Source organism: Mus caroli, unplaced genomic scaffold (assembly GCF_978045245.1).
Source record: "Mus caroli unplaced genomic scaffold, Mus_caroli_1 scaffold_17, whole genome shotgun sequence".
NCBI lineage: Eukaryota > Metazoa > Chordata > Mammalia > Rodentia > Muridae > Mus > Mus caroli.
In genome coordinates, this window is record NW_028227272.1 from 47,655,444 (window position 1) to 47,665,439 (window position 9,996).

Sequence of the window (9,996 nt, forward strand, 5' to 3'; positions counted from 1 at the left end):
CTATGCCCGGGCCTAGCAAATACAGAAGTGGATGCTCACAGTCATCTATTGGATGGAACACAGGGCCCCCAATGGAGAAGCTAGAGAAAGTACCCAAGGAGCTAAAGAGATCTGCAACCCTATGGGTGGAACAACAATATGAACTACCCAGTACCCTCCCAGAGCTCGTGTCTCTAGCTGCATATGTATCAGAAGATGGCCTAGTGGTCCATCAGTGGAAAGAGAGGCACATTGGTCGTGCAAACTTTATCTGCCTCAGTACAGGGGAAAGACAGGGCCAAGAAGTGGGAGTGGGTGGGTGGGGGAGTGGGTTGGGGAGCGGGTGGGGGAGCGGGTGGGGGACTTTTGGGATAGCATTGGAAATGTAAATGAAATAAATAACTAATAAAAAAACAAAAGAAAAAAAAAGAAATACAAATCAATTACCATCTGATCCTTTACAGAAAATAAAACAAAACAACAACAACAACAACAACAACAACCAAAAAACCAAAACCAAAACCAAAAAACCCTTGCTGATCTCTGGATTGGTTCATGTTTCCATATCCTATCCCCAAAGTTTCTCAGGTTTCTTTATGATTGCTCACGTGGTCTGTGCCGAGGAAAGAAGCCAGCCATGTAGCTGCAGCTTGCTAAGGAACTCCTCAGTGGTTTTACACTCTGCCCTGCCTGATTACCCATCCAAGCAAAGCTTTTTCCTCCCTTCATGTCTTTCTAGACTCTAGAGATAAAGCTATTTTTTGCAGCAATTATTTCAAGTGCTTGCATTTCCTGTCTGTTACCGAGGAACTTGAGGGAGTAAGACTCATGGTAAAGTTTTTATTACCCAAAGCTAATCTGACTAGAGGTTTGTTTTTTGTTTTGTTTTGGTTTGGTTTTTTTTTGTAAGCAATCAAATTAAATTGGACAAAGTCTTCAGTGTCCCCAAAGCAGAAGGATTGTGTGCAAAGAAACAAGAGTGGGAATCTTCCCTCACAGTAACCAATAACAAGTTAATTGTTATTTGGCATAATCTGAGAAAGAACAGGTTTTTGAAAGGCTATGGTGTTACTTAATCAGACAGCATTGTCAGTAACAATGAAATGCATTTTTTTTATGTTGAACTTCTTTTTTTTTTAATTTTTAATATTTTTATTACATATTTTCCTCAATTACATTTCCAATGCTATCCCAAAAGTCCCCCATAGCGCCCCCCAATTCCCTACCCACCCATTCCCATTCTTTTGGCCCTGGCATTCCCCTATATTGGGGCATATAAAGTTTGCAAGTCCAATGGGCCTCTCTTTCCATTGATGGCCGACTAGGCCATCTTTCGATACATATGCAGCTAGAGACAAAAGCTCCGAGGTTCTGGTTAGTACATCATGTTGTTCCAACAATAGGGTTGCAGATCCCTTTAGCTCCTTGGGTACTTTCTCTAGCTTCTCCATTGGGAGCCCTGTGATACATCCAATAGCTGACTGTGAACATCCACTCCTGTGTTTGCTAGGCCCCGGCATCGTCTCACAAGAGACAGCTATATTTGGGTCCTTTCAGCAAAATCTTGCTAGTGTATGCAATGGTGTCAGCGTTTAGAAGCTGATTATGGGATGAATCCCTGGATACGGCAGTCTCTAAATGGTCCATCCTTTCATCACAGCTACGAACTTTGTCTCTGTAACTCCTTCCCTGGGTGTTTTGTTCCCAATTCTAAGAAGGTGCACAGTGTCCACACTTTGGTCTTCATTTTTCTTGAGTTTCATGCGTTTAGCAAATTGTATCTTATATCTTGGGTATCCTAAGTTTTGGGCTAATATCCACTTATCAGTGAATACATATTGTGTGAGTTCTTTTGTGATTGTGTTACTTCACTCAAGATGATGCCCTCCAGGTCCATCCATTTGGCTAGGAATTTCATAAATTCATTCTTTTTAATAGCTGAGTAGTACTCCATTGTGTAAATGTACCATAATTTCTGTATCCATTCCTCTGTTGACGGACATCTGGGTTCTTTCCAGCTTCTGGCTATTATAAATAGGGCTGCTATGAACATAGTGGAGCATGTGTCCTTTTTACCGGTTGGGACATCTTCTGGATATATGCCCAGGAGAGGTATTGCTGGATCCTCCGGTAGTACTATGTCCAATTTTCTGAAGAACCGCCAGACTGATTTCCAGAGTGGTTGTACAAGCTTGCAATCCCACCAACAATGGAGGAGTGTTCCTCTTTCTCCACATCCTCGCCAGCATCTGCTGTCACCTGAATTTTTGATCTTAGCCATTCTGACTGGTGTGAGGTGGAATCTCAGGGTTGTTTTGATTTGCATTTCCCTGATGATTAAGGATGTTGAACATTTTTTCAGGTGTTTCTCTGCCATTCGGTATTCCTCAGGTGATAATTCTTTGTTCAGTTCTGAGCCCCATTTTTTAATGGGGTTATTTGACTTTCTGGAGTCCACCTTCTTGAGTTCTTTATATATATTGGATATTAGTCCCTTATCTGATTTAGGATAGGTGAAGATCCTTTCCCAATCTGTTGGTGGTTTTTTTGTCTTATTGATGGTGTCTTTAGCCTTGCAGAAGCTTTGTAGTTTCATGAGGTCCCACTTGTCAATTCTCGATCTTACAGCACAAGCCTTTACTGTTCTATTCAGGAATTTTTCCCCTGTGCCCATATATTCAAGGCTTTTCCCCACTTTCTCCTCTATAAGTTTCAGTGTCTCTGGTTTTATGTGAAGTTCCTTGATCCACTTAGACTTGACCTTAGTACAAGGAGATAGGAATGGATCGATTCGCATTCTTCTACATGATAACAACCAGTTGTGCCAGCACCATTTGTTGAAAATGCTGTCTTTCTTCCACTGGATGTTTTTAGCTCCCTTGTCGAAGATCAAATGACCGTAGGTGTGTGGGTTCATTTCTGGGTCTTCAATTCTATTCCATTGGTCTATTTGTCTGTCACTATACCAGTACCATGCAGTTTTTATCACAATTGCTCTGTAGTAGAGCTTTAGGTCCGGCATGGTGATTCCACCAGAGGTTCTTTTATCCTTGAGAAGAGTTTTTGCTATCCTAGGTTTTTGGTTATTCCAGATGAATTTGCAGATTGCGCTTTCTAATTCGTTGAAGAATTGAGTTGGAATTTTGATGGGGATTGCATTGAATCTGTAGATTGCTTTTGGCAAGATAGCCATTTTTACAATGTTGATCCTGCCAATCCATGAGCATGGGAGATCTTTCCATCTTCTGAGATCTTCTATAATTTCTTTCTTCAGAGACTTGAAGTTTTTATTATACAGATCTTTCACTTCCTTAGTTAGAGTCACGCCAACATATTTTATATTATTTGTGACTATTGAGAAGGGTGTTGTTTCCCTAATTTCTTTCTTGGCCTGTTTATTCTTTGTGTAGAGAAAGGCCATTGATTTGTTTGAGTTAATTTTATATCCAGCTACTTCACAGAAGCTGTTTATCAGGCTTAGGAGTTCTCTGGTGGAATTTTTAGGGTCACTTATATATACTATCATATCATCTGCAAAAAGTGATATTTTGACTTCATCTTTTCCAATTTGTATCCCTTTGATCTCCTTTTGTTGTTGAATTGCTCTGGCTAGGACTTCAAGTACAATGTTGAATAGGTATGGAGAAAGTGGACAGCCTTGTCTAGTCCCTGATTTTAGAGGGATTGCTTCAAGCTTCTCACCATTTACTTTGATGTTGGCTACTGGTTTGCTGTATATTGCTTTTATCATGTTTAGGTATGGGCCTTGAATTCCTGATCTTTCCAAGACTTTTATCATGAATGGGTGTTGGATCTTGTCAAATGCTTTTTCCGCATCTAACGAGATGACCATGTGGTTTTTGTCTTTGAGTTTGTTTATATACTGGATTACGTTGATGGATTTCCGTATATTGAACCATTCCTGCATCCCTGGGATGAAACCTACTTGGTCAGGATGGATGATTGTTTTGATGTGTTCTTGGATTCAGTTAGCAAGAACTTTATTGAGGATTTTTGCATCAATATTCATAAGGGATATTGGTCTGAAGTTTTCTATCTTTGTTGGGTCTTTTTGTGGTTTAGGTATCAGAGTAATTGTGGCTTCATAGAATGAGTTGGGTAGAGTACCTTCTGTTTCTATTTTGTGGAATAGTTTGTGAAGAACTGGGATTAGATCTTCTTTGAAGGTCTGATAGAACTCTGCACTAAACCCATCTGGTCCTGGGCTTTTTTCAGTTGGGAGACTATCAATGACTGCTTCTATTTCTTTGGGGGATATAGGGCTGTTTAGATCATTAACCTGATCTTGATTCAACTTTGGTACCTGGTATCTGATTAGGAACTTCTCCATTTCATCCAGGTTCTCCAGTTTTGTTGAGTATAGCCTTTGGAAGAAGAATCTGATAGTGTTTTGGATGTCTTCAAGATCTGTTGTTATGTCTCCTTTTTCATTTCTGATTTTGTTAATTAGGATGCTTTCCCTGTGCCCTCTAGTGAGTCTGGCTAAGGGTTTATCTATCTTGTTGATTTTCTCAAAGAACCAGCTCCTTGATTGGTTGATTCTTTGAATAGTTCTTCTTGTTTCCACTTGGTTGATTTCGCCCCTGAGTTTGATTATTTCCTGCCGTCTACTCCTCTTGGGTGAATTTGCTTCCTTTTGTTCTAGTGCTTTTAGGTGTGTTGTCAAGCTGCTAATGTGTGCTCTCTCTAGTTTCTTTTTGGAGGCACTGAGAGCGATGAGTTTTCCTCTTAGAAATGCTTTCATTGCGTCCCATAAGTTTGGGTATGTTGTGGCTTCATTTTCATTGAACTCTAAAAAGTCCTTAATTTCTTTCTTTATTCCTTCCTTGACCAAGGTATCATTGAGAAGAGTGTTGTTCAGTTTCCACGTGAAGGTTGGCTTTCTATTATTTATTTTGTTATTGAAGATCAGCTTTAGTCCATGGTGATCTGATAGGATGCATGGGACAATTTCAATATTTTTGTATCTGTTGAGGCCTGTTTTGTGACCAATTATGTGGTCAATTTTGGAGAAGGTGCCATGAGGTGCTGAGAAGAAGGTATATCCTTTTGTTTTAGGATAGAATGTTCTGTATATATCTGCCAGATCCATTTGATTCATAATTTCTCTTAGTTTCTTTGTGTCCCTGTTTAGTTTCTGTTTCCATGATCTGTCCATTGGTGAAAGTGGTGTGTTGAAGTCTCCCACTATTATTGTATGAGGTGCAATGTGTGCTTTGAGCTTTACTAAAGTTTCTTTAATGAATGTGGCTGCCTTTGTATTTGGAGCATAGATATTCAGGATTGATAGTTCCTCTTGGAGGATTTTACCTTTGATGAGTATGAAGTGTCCCTCCCTGTCTTTTTTAATGACTTTGGATTGGAAGTCAATCTTATCAGATATTAGAATGGCTACTCCAGCTTGTTTCTTCATACCATTTGCTTGGAAAATTGTTTTCCAGCCTTTCATTCTGAGGTAGTGTCTATCTTTTTCTCTGAGATGAGTTTCCTGTAAGCAGCAAAATGTTGGGTCTTGTTTGTGTAGCCAGTTTGTTAGTCTATGTCTTTTTATCGGGGAGTTGAGTCCATTGATATTAAGAGATATTAAGGAAAAGTAATTGTTGTTTCCTGTTATTTTTGTTGTTAAAGTTGGCATTCTGTTCTTGTGGCTGTCTTCTTTTAGGTTTGTTGAGGGATTACCTTCTTGTTATTTCTAGGGTGTGGTTCCTGTCCTTGTATTGGTTTTTTTCTGTTATTATCCTTTGAAGGGCTGGATTTGTGGAGAGATAATGTGTGAATTTGGTTTTGTCGTGGAATACTTTGGTTTCTCCATCTATGTTAATTGAGAGTTTGGCTGGGTATAGTAGCCTGGGCTGGAATTTGTGTTCTTTTAGTGTCTGTATAACATCCGTCCAGGATCTTCTGGCTTTCATAGTCTCTGGTGAAAAATCTGGTGTAATTCTGATAGGCTTGCCTTTATATGTTACTTGGCCTTTTTTTCTTACTGCTTTTAGTATTCTATCTTTATTTATAGCATTTGTTGTTCTGATTATTATGTGTCGGGAGGTATTTCTTTTCTGGTCCAGTCTATTTGGAGTTCTGTAGGCTTCTTGTATGTTCATGGGCATCTCTTTCTTTAGATTTGGGAAGTTTTCTTCTATAATTTTGTTGAAGATGTTTGCTGGTCCTTTGAGTTGAAAATCTTCATTCTCATCCACTCCTATTATCCGTAGGTTTGGTCTTCTCATTGTGTCCTGTATTTCTTGGATGTTTTGAGTTAGGATCTTTTTGCATTTTACATTTTCCTTGATTGTTGTGCCGATGTTCTCTATGGAATCTTCTGCACCTGAGATTCTCTCTTCCATCTCTTGTATTCTGTTGCTGATGCTCGTATCTATGGTTCCAGATTTCTTTCCTAGGGTTTCTATCTCCAGTGTTGCCTCATTTTGGGTTTTCTTTATTGTGTCTACTTCCCTTTTTAGGTCTAGTATGGTTTTTTTATTTCCATCATTTGTTTGGATGTGTTTTCCTGTTTTTCATTAAGGACTTCTACTTGTTTGATTAGGTTATCCTGTTTTTCTTTAAGGATTTGTAACTCTTTAGCAGTGTTCTCCTGTAATTCTTTAAGGGATTTTTGTGCTTCCTCTTTAATGTCTTCTACCTGTTTAGCAGTGTTCTCCTGTATTTCTTTAAGTGTGTTATTAAAGTCCTTCTTGAAGTCCTCTACCATCATCAGGAGATATGCTTTTAGATCCGTGTCTAGCTTTTCCGGTGTGTTGGGGTGTCCTGGACTGGGCGAAGTGGGAGTGCTGGGTTCTGATGATGGTGAGTGGTCTTGGTTTCTGTTAGTAAGATTATTACGTTTACCTTTCGTCATCTGGTAATCTGTGGGGTTAGTTGTTGTTGTTGTCACTGTTTAAGATTGGAGCAGAAGCTGTGTTCCACTCACCAGCAGTCTCAAAATCCTGTGGCGGGGGTCGTGGGTAGCTGGCGGGTGTCAGCCGACCCTGCGCTCTAGCTACCCCGGTGCTGTTCCGGCCGGATGAGGCCTGTGGCCCTACTCAGGCCGGTTTCTGCTTCCCTAACTAATGCAGTCTCAGGTCCCGTGCGCAATTGTATTGGAGCAGAAGCTGTGTTCCACTCACCAGAAGTCTTAAGATCCTGTGGCGGGTGTTGTGGGTAGCTGGCGAGTGTCACCCGACCCTGCGCCCTAGCTACCCCGGTGCTTTTCTGACCGGAAGAGGCTTGTGGCCCTATGTAGGCCGGATTTCTGCCTCCCCAACCAGAGCAGTCTCAGGTCCCGCGTGATTGGACTGGAGCAGAAGCTGTGTTCCACTCACCAGCAGTCTCAAAATCCTGTGGAGGGGTCGTGGGTAGCTGGCGGGTGTCAGCCGACCCTGTGCTCTAGCTACCCAGGTGCTGTTCCGGCCGGATGAGCTGAAATGCATTTTTAAAAGATAAGATTTAGGTTTTTTTTTATTTGTCTAGACAGACATGGTAGCTGGCATCTACAATACCAAAATGGGTGGTCTGAGCCAGGATACCAAGTTCAAGGGCAGCCTGGATAATTTAGCAATTTCTTACTTCAAAATAAATATAAAGGAAAAGCTAAAAAAGGAACTCCGAGGAAAAGCTCTGAGTTCAGGTCCCATTAGCTTGCTTCTTAAGGTTTTATTTTTACCTTTGCTTTGAAAAGGATTTTTTTTTTTTCAAAAAGTGTGACAACACAAACTGTGGTTGATTGGCATCATTTGGGGGATGGGATTTTGTAGTTCACTGACTACATTTTCTAATCACTGTCCAGTCGCCCTGTGTCACAGTTGATATGTTCCTCGAAGAAGGGAAGACAGTTGAGATGCATGTGTTAGGTGTTTTTCACTAGGACAAAATACCTGAGATGACCAGGTTAAAATACCTGAGATAACCAGGTTAAAATACCTGAGATAACCAGGTTAAAATACCTGAGATAACCAGGTTACAAGGAAGAAAGGTTTATGTTATGCTTGGCCTTGTTACTCTGGGTCTGTGATGAGGCTGAACATTATGCTTGAGGGTGAACAGTAAAGAACAGCTCCTGGTAACTGAAAAGGGAAAAAGAAAACGGGCCAGAGTTCCTGTGTATTCATCAAAGTACATGTGCAATGACATACAGCTCCAACAAGTCACCTTTGAGAGTTTCCAACAATGCCTGGTTTTACAACCAGTGTGGACCAAGCCTTCAAGACATGAGCTCTTAGAGATATAAAGATTCACCCTGAAAGTCGTATTTACCAGAGCTGTTGAATGATTGCTTCATTTCTCTGGGGTAAATATTAAGGACTGAGTCCTATGGCAAGGTAATGTTTGGTAGATAAGACACTGCCAAACTATTTCCTAGAATGTCTGTACTGTTTACGTATCAAGGAATACAGGGGACATATCTCAACATAACAAAGGACAGTATACAGCAAACCCACAGCTCAAATCAAGAAAACGGAGACAAACTGAAATCATTTTCAATCAAACCAGCAACAAGATGAGGATGTCTGCTTTCCCTCTCCTGTTCAGTATAGTATTTGAAGTCTTAGCTAGGGCAACAGACAGGTGAAAGAATCCAAGGGGATACAAATAGAAAAGGAGTAAGTCAAAGTGCCTTTATTTACAGATGATATGATTCTGTAGTAAAAGACCCTCGAGTATCCACCAGAAAATTGCTACAGCTGCTAAAACACATTTAGCAAGGCAGCAGGGTACACAATGAGCACACAAGAATCAGTAGTCTTTCTATGTATGAAGAGAAATCAAGGAAATAATATTATTCATAACAGCCTTTAAAAGTTTTGTGAAATAAATTGAGCCAAGGAAATGGAAGACATATAATTCAAACTTTTAAGACATCAAAACAAAACAAAACAAAACAAAACAAAAAACTACGAAGATAACAAAGATGGAAAGACATTCCATTCTTATGGATTAGTGGGATTAATACTGTGAAAATAATCAGTTTACCAAAACTAGTCTACATATTCAAATTACTATGCAAGTCTTCACAGAAATTGAAGAAAAAACTTGTTTTAAGAAATATAAGAGACCCAAGGATAGCCAAAATAATCCTTAAAAATAAAATAACTACTAAAGGTATCATCATCCCAGATTTAAAGTTATACTATAGAACCCTAGAAATAAAAGTTGTATGGTGCTGACATAAAAGTAGACATTACTGGAATTCAGGACACACCTGATTTTTGACAAAGAGGCCAACAATACATATTGGAGAAAAAGACAAACTGTCAATATTTGCTTTTTAATTTTAACTTCTTTGTATGGATGGGTGAAGTAGTCAGAGTTCACCATCATTTCCATAATGTTTAGCATATTTTCATGCACTTATTTTAAAATCATTTCTTTGCTTAATTGATTATACAAAGGTTACAACCATTCAAAAACTAGTTGTTTGTCATATTGATGAGTTGGAAGAATCTTTGAGCCGCCCCCCCCCCCCCCCCGCCAAAGCATCAGATACGTGACTTGCAAATATTTTCTCCCTGTTTATGGCTAACCTTCATCTCCCAATAGTCTTTGAAAGGTTTTATAGGAAATACCATCAATCTTTTGTGGTGTCCCCTCTGAATTGTACCTCTACTATCACACTTAAAAATTCTTTTCTTAACCTTACATCCTGAAGACTTTCTGAGTTTTCCTCAAATGTCTTGTCGTTATCTATTTCGACCCAGATTTCATACTGAATTAAAGTTCGTATAAGGTGTGAAGTTTGAGGTTCATCTTTGTATATATAGATTCCAATCTTCCCGTTGTTATGTATTGAGTATATCCACCGAATATCTCAAAAAGGTATTTCATTGAGTATCTACTCATTGTAAAAGAATTATCAATCAGTTGGGTCTGTGTGGGTTTCTCCTGTCTTCCCTATTTCATTCAGTTGATTTTTCTCTAGATATTTTTATCAGTAGCATGCTGCGTTGATTATTATAGCTTTATCAATTTCTAAATCTCCTCCAGCTTTTCTGCTCTTTCAAA